At 41.5% G+C, this 12,490-nt stretch overlaps 1 long non-coding RNA gene across 1 annotated transcript; it reads left to right on the forward strand.

The window, feature by feature from the left end:
* Positions 1–305: 305 nt before the first annotated feature.
* LOC131096136 (uncharacterized) lies at positions 306–2,557 on the forward strand. The gene is made up of 3 exons (XR_009115962.1): positions 306–681; positions 1,021–1,138; positions 2,292–2,557. It is a non-coding gene; the product is annotated as an uncharacterized LOC131096136 (long non-coding RNA).
* Positions 2,558–12,490: the final 9,933 nt, after the last annotated feature.

Genomic DNA, 12,490 nt, shown 5'->3' on the forward strand with positions numbered 1-12,490 from the left:
GCTATACTATCAAAATTTAAAGGTAAATTATTATGTGTTAGGTGATGGTATAAAGTGTATGTTCTAATGTGTAATGCAAAGATACATACGTACCTGAAAGTCCTTAGAGGAAACAAATTTTTATGTCTGCTGTTTGATTGTTTACCATACGATATTTGGTTTCATTTCCCAGGGATCGGTGAATTTTAACTTTGGAGTCCCCTATGCTAAGGATGCTCAGCTTACAGGTGATGAAATGTTCAGTGATGGTGAGTTTTTCACCTTCTCTTTAATTGCTATGCTGATCTGAATAAGAAAAAAAAAAAAAACAAAAGCAAGAGAAAAAAAAGGATGGTTTATTATTTTTTACGCTGTTATGTTTGTTTCCTCAGTATTTGCTGCAGCTCTGCTTACCCAAGCTTTGGGTTCCTTCTGTCCCACTGGGAGTTGCCCAATTTGGTTGCATCTGGTGAAATTCACCCTGAGACCTTACAGAACCAGCTCCAGCTACGTGAGAGCCATTTGCAGTTCTCTCCAGACGCCTGGAGAATGGGCGACGTTTCTGAGGATCCGGCGAGCGTGCTTCTATCAAAACTCAGTCTGTGAAATTCCTGGGGAAAACCCTTCTGTGTCCTGAAGGGTTCAAACTCTGGTGAGGATCCAGTTATCAGGTGCTCACCTGGATGGTTCCAGCTCCCAAAGGTAACACTTGTACTCTTGCCCTGTAGTTTACATCTATTGTATTTTTGTTATTTTCAAGATTTTTTGTCTTTGCAAAATATTGTGCATTTCACTCTTTGGAACCTCTCAGATGGTTCTTTGGTGCAGCACCACCCCGTGGGACACTTGGCTGCTGTCCTGAAGGGGTTGGTGGCTAGAATTGTAAATCCTGGCGAGTTTATAAGTCTTCTGTCCCCAGGGAGGTGTCATGCTTTGTTTACTTTTGTTCTGTTGGTTAGGCGCTGCTTCTCGTTGCAAGTATGAATTTCAAACTGCCCTGTTCTTATTTTAACTGTTTTCCTGGTTCTCTCCCTACGGCAGGGAAAGACTCTCGTATCCTTGTCGTCGGGCTCGGTGCTGTCCAAGAAGATACAGAGACTAAAAAAATCATAAGAAGCAAAATATGACTGCAGGGAAAAGAAGCTGGAGAGAACAGAAGGTGATGTTGTTATCCTTACCCTGTATTAGAGACATCCGCTGTGCTTTGATGCTGGCAGCTGCCAGGGGCTTGTTAGCTCTTTGTAGGCAGGTGTAGGTGTTCACTTGTAGGTTTTTTCTCTGGACAAGGCAATTCAAACTTTGCTCAGCTGATATTTTCAGATTACTCTCTAGCACAGTCCAGCATGACATTTCTGAATGTTGTAAAAATACCATGTTACTTGGAAATTGCTAATGAAGAGAAGCTTTAGGGGAAAATAAGATTTCAGGGTTGGAAGATGTGAGAAGAATTGTGTGGGGATGTTAGACTGAAGTAAAGCACTCTTGAAGCTGGACTGGCACGCTGGCAGGTCCCCTATTAAACAGTAGTGCTGAGATTAGCCTGGGGGTTGCCCATTGTTTCTGTAGAAATCAATGTTTCCTGGTCTTGAGAGGTAAGCTGCTTTGAAAAGCTGGAAGGTGCAGCATGCTGACAATCCCCGTGCTTTGGATTAAAAGTAGATTTCAGAAGGGTCCTAGGCTTTTGTCTTTTCCTAGCAGTCGATGTAATCCTGTCGAGGAGTTTTTAGTTCTGTGTTGCCATGTCATCCATCAGAGCCCTGTTGTACTAATCTTCATACAAGTACAAAACAACAAATCAGACCCTGTCCCAAGCACTTAGAGGCCAGAACACGATTTCCTCGGGCTGCCATTTGGGTGCCATCGGTACTCACCACGAATTGAGCCCTCTGGCTCTGACAGAGCCCCTGGATGCTGAAGGAAGGGCGCTGGTCACAGACCCTGGAGGTGCCTGTCCCCCAGGGAGGGAGAGGCCGAGGCAGTGTGGCCTGCAGGGAGGGTGTCGTCCCCAGAGAGCAGCCGGCGACTCCATGCCTGCCCGGGGCTGCGGGTGCCCCCTCGGGGTGGACGCCTGCCCTCAGGTTTCCCTCTGGGCACCCGGGGAGGGAAGCAGGTCCATCCGTGTGGCAGCTGCAGGGCCTGCAGGCTCTGGGCCCTGGAGCCGAGTGAGCCTGAGCTGCTGCATGCTTGCTGTGAGCTTTGGGGTGAGCGTGCATCACTGCAGGCCTGGGATGGATTGAAATGCGCTGAGGAAAGCACAGGGAGGGAGGGAGGGAAGGAAATGCTCTGTTAACATGTGCCAATTCTTCTGTCAGACTCATCACGGCGGGACAGCGTGAGGACTGAAAGTGTAAGAAGATGTGGAGGGAAAGAGAGAATCTGACAGGAGCATCGGACGCACGAGTGCAGGAATTTTGCTTTTTTGCTTGGATGTAAACTCAGGCGTTGAAAGGAATTTGGGAGTGAGAAGGGACATTTCAGAAGGAGAAGAAGCAAAAGAAGTTGTTGTTGTTACAGTCCTGGCAAAATCTTTTGTTCTAGCTAATAAAAGAAGTTAGTTTAAAAAACAAAAAGGAAAAAATGTAGTGTTTTTTTTTTTCCTTCACTATGATATTCATTGGTGGTATATGGTGTGTTGTTTCATTTCTTGGTAGTATTAAGTCTGTGTAAATTGTTTTTTGAGTGAAGCTGACTTTCTGGATGGGTTGGTTTGTATTTGAGGCAGGATTAATTTCAATAGGATTCTTTCATAGATTTCTGATGGGTATTACTGGGATTTTGGTTTTGTTTGCTGTATGTATGAACATAGAGCTTTGGTAGGGCCAGCTGGGCTGCTGGAGTTTTGGTTGTGAATTTATTAGATGGCTTTTGTTAGATGCAGTTTTTAATTTTTGAAATGTTTTTCAGTGTAGTGGTTTTAAAGTGGTTTTTAAGAATTCATTGTATTGTTTTCTGTTGTTTGTAGTTGGTGTATGATAAGGGATGTGGTGTGACTTTTTGAACATTATGGTTTTGGTGTTCCTAAGTTCTGATTTCTTTGTGGTTCAATATTTTTTTTTATTTTTTGGGACAGGGGCATTTATATGGTGGGTTTTTATAGGCAATATGTTTTTTAATTTAGGTAGTGATATTTTTTAATATTTTAATAGTTTAGGTTTTTTATTTTAATGGTTTTAATTAATTTTTTTAATTTTTTCAAATAACTTTTATAGATGACATGTTATTATTTGTGCATTAACATAAAGGTAGAGCTTTGGGGACTTTTTTTAGTAATGTTTAGGGTCAGTTGTGCAGTTTTGAGTCTAGTGCGTTGGTTTGATTTAATTTTTATTGGGTGTTTGTTTTTATTAGCAGTTGTGTCATTTTCAAGGTGTGTTTGAGTTTTTTGGGGTTTTTGAGATACTGGTTTAGGAGGAAGTTTATGATGAGCATGTGCGGAGGTTTTGGGCTACTTTATAGTGGGATTTAAAATTTATTTACAGTTAGGTTTATTTGAGTTTTTATTAGGGTTCAATGACGTTGTGGGATGTTTGTTCCATTAGTAACAGAAATAGGTTTTGTTTTGCTGTGCTGCGATGGGATGGGATGGGCGTGTGCTGCGTGCCGGTGCTGACAAAGGTACAGTATTGTTGTGGCTCTGGTGTGTCGGGTTAATGAACTGACATGGGTTAATATAGAGATGAAAATAGAAATAAATATAAATTTAAAAGTAAATATAAAATTAGAGTGGTAAACATAAATATAGATAACAGATACATACATAAAACTATAATACATGGTATCTAATTGTAACATGTTATCATATAGATAAATGATAGTCTATTATATATAGATATATATACACCAAGATATATAAATATAGATTGTAAATATAAAAATATTTAAATAGAGTTAAAGTAAATTGGGGGGTTTTATTAGGGTATAGGCTGGGGTTTTTAAAAGATAGAAATAAAATATAAATTCAGATATACAAATGTATATAGAAATACAAATATCTATACATATTTAATTTAAACAAATATAAGTAAAAAATAAATATATAATACAGAAAATATATATCTATGATTATATTAGAAGGTATTCTCTCTAATATATATAATATCTATGAATAGAATAAATAAAAATATCCATATAAATATCATTATAATTTTGAAAAATAAATTTACTTCCTAAATTTTAAATCTGGTTCAAATAAAGGGGTGTCCTTGGTTTTTCTTTGGTTAGAGGCAGGAGTTTTATTTTAAATAATATAAGTAATATAGAAATGTGGATCTTAAGATAGAAATATATAATGAATATATAAAGAGAAATTGCTAAACTATGCCTATAAATTTAAATATAAAGATATGTAAGTAATATGAAGAGTTGTAGTATAGAATATAAATAACATTATATGGCAATATAAATTATAAATAGGAATCTAAATATAAAAATATGTAAATATAGTTTAAGAGAAAGGGAATGTTTTGGCTTTTATTTAAGTAGAGGCAGGGTTTTTATTTTGAATATTATAAGTGTTCCAGAAGTAAAAATCTTGACGCAGAAATATTTAATCAATATAAAAAACATGAATAAAAATATATGAAAAATATAAATACCTACTCGCATTGGATGTAATATAGAATATAAATTTATTTATAAATTGACATTGGTAAAGATAAATGCATAAGTAAGCAATAGACATTAAAATACATTAATTATATATTATATATATTATATATATATAATATATATTAATATACAATAATTTATTATATTACATTATATACACATTATATATTATATATATAAATATATATTATATAAATTAATATACATTATAAATATGAATATAAAAATTGAACATGAGGATAAAATCTATTTAAATATTGTTTAAAACAAAGGTTGGGCTTTTTTATTCTTGTGTTAGAGGCAGGGTTTTTATTTTAAATAATATGAATGTAGATATTATTGTTATATATTTCTAAATATTGAGATATACAATCAAGATATAAATATATAACCGCAAAATATAAATAAATACAAATAATAGGAAGAGATGTAATGAAGAATACAAATAACAGTATACATAAGTATACATTTTAAATGTAAATGTGAATATGAACCTGAAAAATAGAATTTAAAAAAATATTTAAGTAGAGTTTTGAAGAAAGGGGTTCTTTTTGGCTTTAATGTGGATGGAGGCAGAGGTTTTATTTTAAATAATCCAAGTGTTAGAGAAGTAAAAATAGTAACAGAAATACATACTTACTATGTAAAAATATTTATAAAAATATACAAATAAAGTTTTAAGGATATATGCAATATGGAATAGAAATGTATTTATAAAAAGAAATGTATAAATGGACAGTGTACATCAATATACATTGTAAATAGAAATGTGAATATTAATATGAAAAAATATTTTAAAAAATATTTAATTATTTTTTTAATTTTTTTTTTTTGTGTTGTGTTTTGTTTGGTTTTGTTTTGTCTTTTATCCTATTAGATTAGAGGCAGAAGTTTTTTTTCCCTCTTCCCGGTTGTTTTGGGGCATTTATTTCAGAGCAGTTTTCGGCGGGGGTCGCCCCTGTTCTTTTCTGCCGCCTTCGCTGCCGCAGCCCCGAGGCGCGCTGCGCCCCCGGCTGGGGCGGGCGGCAGTGCTGCCGCCTTGTGGGCAGACGCGGTACTGCAGGCGTGCAGCGAGAGGCGGCCAGCTTGGGAGTGGCGCGTGGGCGATGTCGCGGAGTTTTGGTTGACCTTCTCAGCATGGCGGCGAAAAGGGCGGGAAAGTGGAGGACCGGGTGGGTGTTTAACTGCACTGCCTGCACGGAATACCGACGTCATGGCGGCCCCGAGGGATTTTTCGGTGGCGTTTCATGTGTACCCGAGACATGCGGTGGGCTCAGCGGCGCGGCGGGCGGGCGTATTTTGGCGGGTTTGTGAGAGGCATCTGGGTAAACGCCTCGCTGTGCCGGGGTCCTGTCACGTCGGCTTTCCCGCCCTGAGGGAGCCGAGCCGGGCCGAATAGTTCCGAAGAGCCGAAGAGCCGAGTGTGGCCGGAAACAGCCGAGTTTCCCCGAAGACCGAGTGTGGCCGAAAAGAGCCGAGTTTCCCCGAAGAGCCCAGTGTGGCCGCAAACAGCCCAGTTTACACCAAGAGCCGATCATAGCCGACTGCAACCGATAGCCGACTGTAGCCGACTTGAGCCGCATTTAGACAATGTGCCGAATACGACCGAGTTTAGCCGAACTGAAACGAGTTTAGACCAAGAGCCGAAGCAAGCCGAATTCAGCCGAGTTTCATTCAACAGAACCGAACGACGCCGCAGCGCTCTGCATGCAGTGCGCCTGTGCAGACGGCAGGGGGCGCTGTGCCTGCAGGTCGCCCGTGCAGACGGCAGGGGGCGCTGTGCCTGCAGTGCGCCGGTGCACACGGCAGGGGGCGCTGTATAAAGTATAAAATATCAACTATCGATAAGAAGGGATAAAAGCTCTCTGTCAAGTGCAGCTGTAGAAAATTTCAGGCTCCCAGGGAATAAATCGTTTTCTTTAAATCATTTTCGTTTTGGAGTTTTTTTTACTCCCAGGTAGCCTGAAAGTTACTACTGCTGCTTTTTTATTCTAAAGCTAGAAAGGAAAACCAAGATTAGAAATGCAGGGAAAGAAAGAAAGAAAGTAAGTAAGAAAAAGAAAAAAAGGAAATAAGGAAAGGAAATGAAAGGAAGAAAGAAGGAAGGACAGGAAGGAAGGGAGGAAAGAAGGAAGACAGACAAAAAAACCCCAAAAACCAGGAGGGCAAGGAGAAACCTGGGGAAAAAAAATAAAAAGAAAAGGAAAAAGAAACCAACAAAAAACAAAGCCACAGAAAATACCTCGGGATGGGCGAGAAACACCCCCCCTCCCTGAAAAATCCAAGATGGGCAAGAAAAATCCCAGAAATACCACAAAAAAAAAAAAAAAAAAAAAAAAAAAAAAAAAAAAAAAAAAAAACAACTAAAAAAAAAAAAAACTAAAAAAAAAAAAAACCAAGGGGGGCAAGGGAAAACCAGAAAAAACACCAAGATGGGCAAGAAGAAACGAAGGGAAAAACCCAAGAAGTGCCAGAAAAAAAATATCAAGAAACAAGGCAAGAAAGGGAGGCAATAAAGGCCACAAAAAATTCAAGAAAAAACCCAAGAAATGCCTGAAAAAGGTACGAAAATGGTTCTGCCAGGTGCGATCAAGGTGAGCGGGTTCAGATTCAGGTCCAGGAGATGAACAAGTGTCAGATTAGTTTGGGGCACTGCTGTGCAATGCAGCCGTGACAGGATTTATGTTTAAATATAGTTTAAATAAATTGGGGATTGTTTGGCTTTTATTGGGGTATAGGCTGGAGATTTCATTAAAAATATAAAACTAGAAATCCAAATATATCATCTATATGTCGATATCAATAAATATTTAATATATATAAATATCAGTAAAAGAAATCTATTGTGTCAAAAGAATATACCTATTATTATATAAAAAGGTATTCTCTCCAATATACATAATATCTATAAATATAACAAATGAAAATTACAAATATAGATGTGAATAGAATTATGACAAACAAAATTATTTTTAAAATTTTAAATGTGTTTTAAATAAAGGGGTGTCTTTGCTTTTTATTTCGTTAGAGGCAGGGGTTTTAATTCTAAATAATATAAGTACTATAGAAATGTAAATCGACATACAGAAATATATAATAAATATATGGAGATACAAAGATATAATGCCAAACTATGAATAGAAATCTATGTAAGTAACATGAAGAGATGCAATATAGAATACAATTTTTATTATACAGTAAATTCTAAATATAAATGCGAATATAATTGTGAAAAATATATGATGGGGGCTCGGAGCAGCCCAGGTGTGAGCTGTAATGATGATGGGGGCTCGGAGCAGCCCAGGTGTGAGTGTGAGGATGATGAGGGCTCGGAGCAGCCCAGGTGTGAGTGTGAGGATGATGAGGGGCCGGCTCCTGCCGGGGCGAGGCTGTTTTAGGGGGAGGCTTTGCCTCAGCTCCCTTTTGCATGGAGCTGCTGAGTGGAGGGGTTTATGGGGCGCTCCCGGCGCTGTCTCATGGAAGGACTGCGAGAGCTTCCCACAGGGTCGGGGGCAACACCTGGATTCGCGCTTGGGTACGTGGAGCATCGCTTAAAGGAGGTGCCGAGGGACGAATCTTTGTGCCGGGGAGCAGCGGCCGAACAGGTGAGCCCGTGTGGGTTCGGAGCGGGGAATTTTCTCCTTCCCCTTTGCAATTTCATCTTGCCAGTCCCTCCCCGGGTCCCCAGGAACAAAAATGGAGCTTATGAAGACAAAAGGAATTAAGGAGAAGGAAGCAGCTCCTCTTCTTTTATTGTCTGCGTTTGACCTGAGGGGATCCCTCTTGACTTGTGGTTTTAAGGGTGTTGATTGCAGGAAAAGCTGCCTTTTCCAGGCTGTTAGGGGTATCCCGGGGGTGACAGGGAATCCCTGCGTTCTATTCTAAGGGGAATGGGAAAAGTATTCTTGTGGTATTCTGCGTTTGATTTGAAGGCAGCCACTCCATTTTCATCACCCTCGGGTTTAAATGGAGGGTGCAGCCCTGGTGTCCCTCCTTTTGAAGGGTTTGAATGGAGAAATCGCCCTTTCCCATCAGTCAAAGGCTTTCATTTGGGGAGCGCCCCTTCTTTTCTGCTCTCCTAGGGGGTGAAATTGGAGGGGAGAACACATTTCTTTGCCCTTGTTGAAGTGAGGTGCGCCCCGTCTGCGGTTTCGGGGTTGGCTCGCGGGAAGCCGCAGCTCCGGCAGCGTTTGCAGGGCTGCAATGGGGCTGTGCCGCTGCATTGGAGGGCGCTGCCCGTGCCCGCGGCCCGGCGCGGGACGTTCCCGCTCGGGAGCGCTGCTGGCACGGCCCGGGCAGCTGCCGGGGCGCACGGGGGATTCGGCGCGGCCGGGCCGGCCGAGGGCGGCAGTGGCGGAGCCGCGCCGGTGCGAGCCGTGCGGAGCCGAGCGGAGCCGGGCCGGGCCGGCCAAGGGCGGCAGAGGCGGCGCGGGCGCTGCTGCGCCGGCCCGGGCGGTGCCGGCCGCTCCGTCCGCTCCGGGCGCGGGGCTCGGGCGCCGCCGGTAGCCCCGGGCCCGGTGCCGGCCCCGCCGGGCAGGGGCAGCGGGCGGAGCTCCCCGGGACGGCGCCGGCCCCGCGCGCCGGAGCGGCCGCCGCAGGAGCCGCTTTCCTGCCGGGAGCCGCGCTCCGTCCGGGGCCGGCAGCGAGCGCGGGGTTCGGCCGCTCCAAGTTCGGCGGTGCCGTGGCTCGGAGGCGCTTTGGAGGCGTCGATGGCATCGCTGGGTTCGGTTTGCAGCGGGTGTCCGCTAAGGGGTACGGTGTTCTTCCTGAGCGGCACGGTTCTCGGTGCCGGTAGGGATGATAAAGGTTCGTTTCGGATTGGGTTTTGTAGTCGGATATATATTTTTTTGCCGGGGTATTATGTTTAGAAGGGCGCGCAATGTTTTTTACGGGTCGTAGCGCGAAGCAGCGGTTCGCATTTTAATTCTGTTGCGGTGGCTTTTATTAGCGTGAGTGTGTAGTGTTTGTTTTGGGGGGCTTGGGGAAGCGTCCTGTCGTTCATAGCAGCGGGTTTTTAATCTCGATAATTGCATGTGTGTTTATCGTCTTCCAGGGCTTTTATTTGTTTGGTTTATTTGATTGTAGTGTATGTTTTATGGTTCCGGGTAATTTGGGGGACATTGTTTATGGTTACGTTTGTCTTTAGTCTTTGTGTTTGTTTCTAGGTGGTATTTTTATTTTGATAGCTTGAGGCACTATGGGTTTATTCAGTTGGGAATTATTTTTTGGTTGCAGATTTAAGTTTATCTGGTTTTTGGTATTATTCTTCTTGTTGGTTTCTTTATTTTCTTTTTTTTTTGTTGTTGTTGTCTTTTAATGTATTTGAGTATTGTTTATCAGGGGTTTTTTTGGGAACGTGGGTATTTATATGGTGGGTTTTTAAAGTATTTATTTATTTGGGTAGTTAATTTCTTAGTTTTTAGTGGTTGAGATGTTTTTCCATTTTGTTAATTAGTTCAGGTTTTAAAGTTATTTTTTCCCAAGAGAGGTAGTTGTAAGGTATGACATCGGGGAAAAGCCTGTGTTGTTGCAATGTTGTTGTTGTCAAAAGTTAATTTTTCCTTCTTTCTTAGCCAGTAGTTAGCTTTTTGCTGAATTTTTGTAGTATCAGTATTTTCTTGTTTTGAAAACTGCTTCAAAATAACTTCAGTGGCTGGCCATCAGTACCTTGTTCAGATTTGCCTATTTGCTTGTAGCTGAAATGTTCACATCTTGTTTATCATTCTATTTAAGAAACTGCTGCCCAGCCAACTAATAACTGAATATCTATCTGTCTGGGACACGGGGAGAGGATTTAGGTAATGTCTTTGTTTCCAGAAAAAGTTCCAGTGTAGTTTCTAAATAGAGGAGAAGAGGGTGAAGACTCGGGGCTCTGATGCCATTGGGGCGCCCCAAGGTCCCCAGGAGAAGGAGCCCCACTGGGGTGCAGGAGCAGGTGTGTTCTCATGTAATATAGAATAAATTATAAATATAAATATGAAAATCATAAATACAAAAGTATTTTTAAATACTTAAATAAAGTGGGTTTTTAAATTTGTCAATAGGCAGTGTTTTGATTATAAAAATTATAAATACAAATAATATAAAGGTAGAAATCTAAGTATAGGAATATATCATAAATAAATAGAGATATATATATATAAATTTTAAAAACATAAGAAAAAATTAGTTGTAGCAGTAGATATGATACATAATATAAATAAATACATTTATAGAATTTTATATATATTATATATAATTATTAATACACTGCATCAAAAGAAACTATAAATATAAATGTGAATATAATTATACTAAGTATAAAAATATTTCAATATCGTTTGAAAGAAGGGGTTTTTTTTGTATTTATTTCGTTAGAGATGGGGGTTTTATTTTGCATAAAAGAAGTATAATAGAAATAAGAATTTAAATATAGAAATATACAGTCTATAGAGAAAGATATTTATAAAAACACGAACGAACGACGCCGCCTTCGGCCGAATGGAACGAGCTCAGCCGAACCAAGGCGAGACCGGCCGAACCTGACGGCCTCGAGCGAACCGAGGCCAGGCTTGCGAGGCTGCCTGAACCGAGCCGAGCTCAGCCGAACCGAGCCCGCTGCTCTCGTGCGCGCTAATTAGCGCGAGTGCGGTCACAGCCCAATGAGCTCCTGTGGCACGCCGCGCTCCCGATCGTGTCCGTGCGATGGCCGGGCCGCCCGCGGGACGCGGCAGCAGGAGAGCCCCGAGCCGGGCGAGTTTAACGTGAGGCGCCGCCGCTTGCCCGCCCTCAGGGAGCCGAGCGGAGTCGCGTCGAGCGCAGTGAGCGGCTCCGAGTTGGGCCGAAGCGAGCCGAGCCGCGCCGAAGACGCGAGTACAGCCGACAATAGCCGAGTGTAGCCGATTACAGCCGAGTTTGGCCGAGCAGCTGTGAGCCTTGAGGTGAGCGTGCATCGTTGCCGGCTTGGGATTGAGTGAAATGCGCTAAGGAAACCAGCTCTGGGGAGGGAGGCAGGGAAATCCTCTCTTAACGTTTACCAATTCTTCCGTCAAACTCATCACGGCAGGACAGCGTGAGGACTGAAAGTGTAAGAAGATATGGAGGGAAACAGAATCTGGCAGGAGCATCAAACGAACGAATTTTGCTTTTTGCTTGGATGTAAACTCAGAAGTTGTAAGGAATTTGGGAATGAGAAAGGACATTTCAGAAGTAGAAGAAGTTGTTGTTACAGTCCTGGCAAAATCTTTTGTTCTAGCTTATAAAAGAAGTTAGTTTAAATTTAAAAAAAAAAAAAAAAAAGTGGTTTTTTTTTTCTTCACTATTATATTCATTGGTGGTATATGGTGTGTTTTATTTCTTGGTATTATTAACTCTGTGTAAATTGTTTTTTGAGTGAAGCTAACTCTCTGGATGGGTTGGTTTCTATTTGAGGTAGGATTAATTTCAATAGGTTTCTTTCATAGACTTCTGATAGGTATTACTGGGATTTTGGTTTTGTTTACTGTATGTATAAACCTAGAGCTTTGGTAGGGCCAGCTGGGCTGCTGGAGTTTTGAGTGTGAATTTATTAGATGGCTTTTGTTAAATACAGAATAATTATATAAGGTAACAGCAAATTACTCAATTACCCAATTTATCCAGCTATGTAACCTTACCACAAAGTTTTATATCTTGCCAGTTTTCTGTTCTTCTGCTCCAAGTAGTTGTTGCGAAAAAGAAAGTACTGCTATTTTTCTGAAGAACTTGCTTCTATGACAAGCCCTTTACTGCTCTTGAATGTGAGTCAGAGCTAAACAGCTGCAGCTGCTCTGAGGGCTTGGTGGGATTCGCCCCCTCCCTTTTCCTGGGTGCCATGGGAACGAGAGGCGGGCACAATCAGGGGTATATTAACCCCAGCCGTGGCTGAGGGGCTTCATTCCCTCTC

Source organism: Melospiza georgiana, chromosome Z, assembly GCF_028018845.1.
Source record: "Melospiza georgiana isolate bMelGeo1 chromosome Z, bMelGeo1.pri, whole genome shotgun sequence".
NCBI classification, from domain to species: domain Eukaryota; kingdom Metazoa; phylum Chordata; class Aves; order Passeriformes; family Passerellidae; genus Melospiza; species Melospiza georgiana.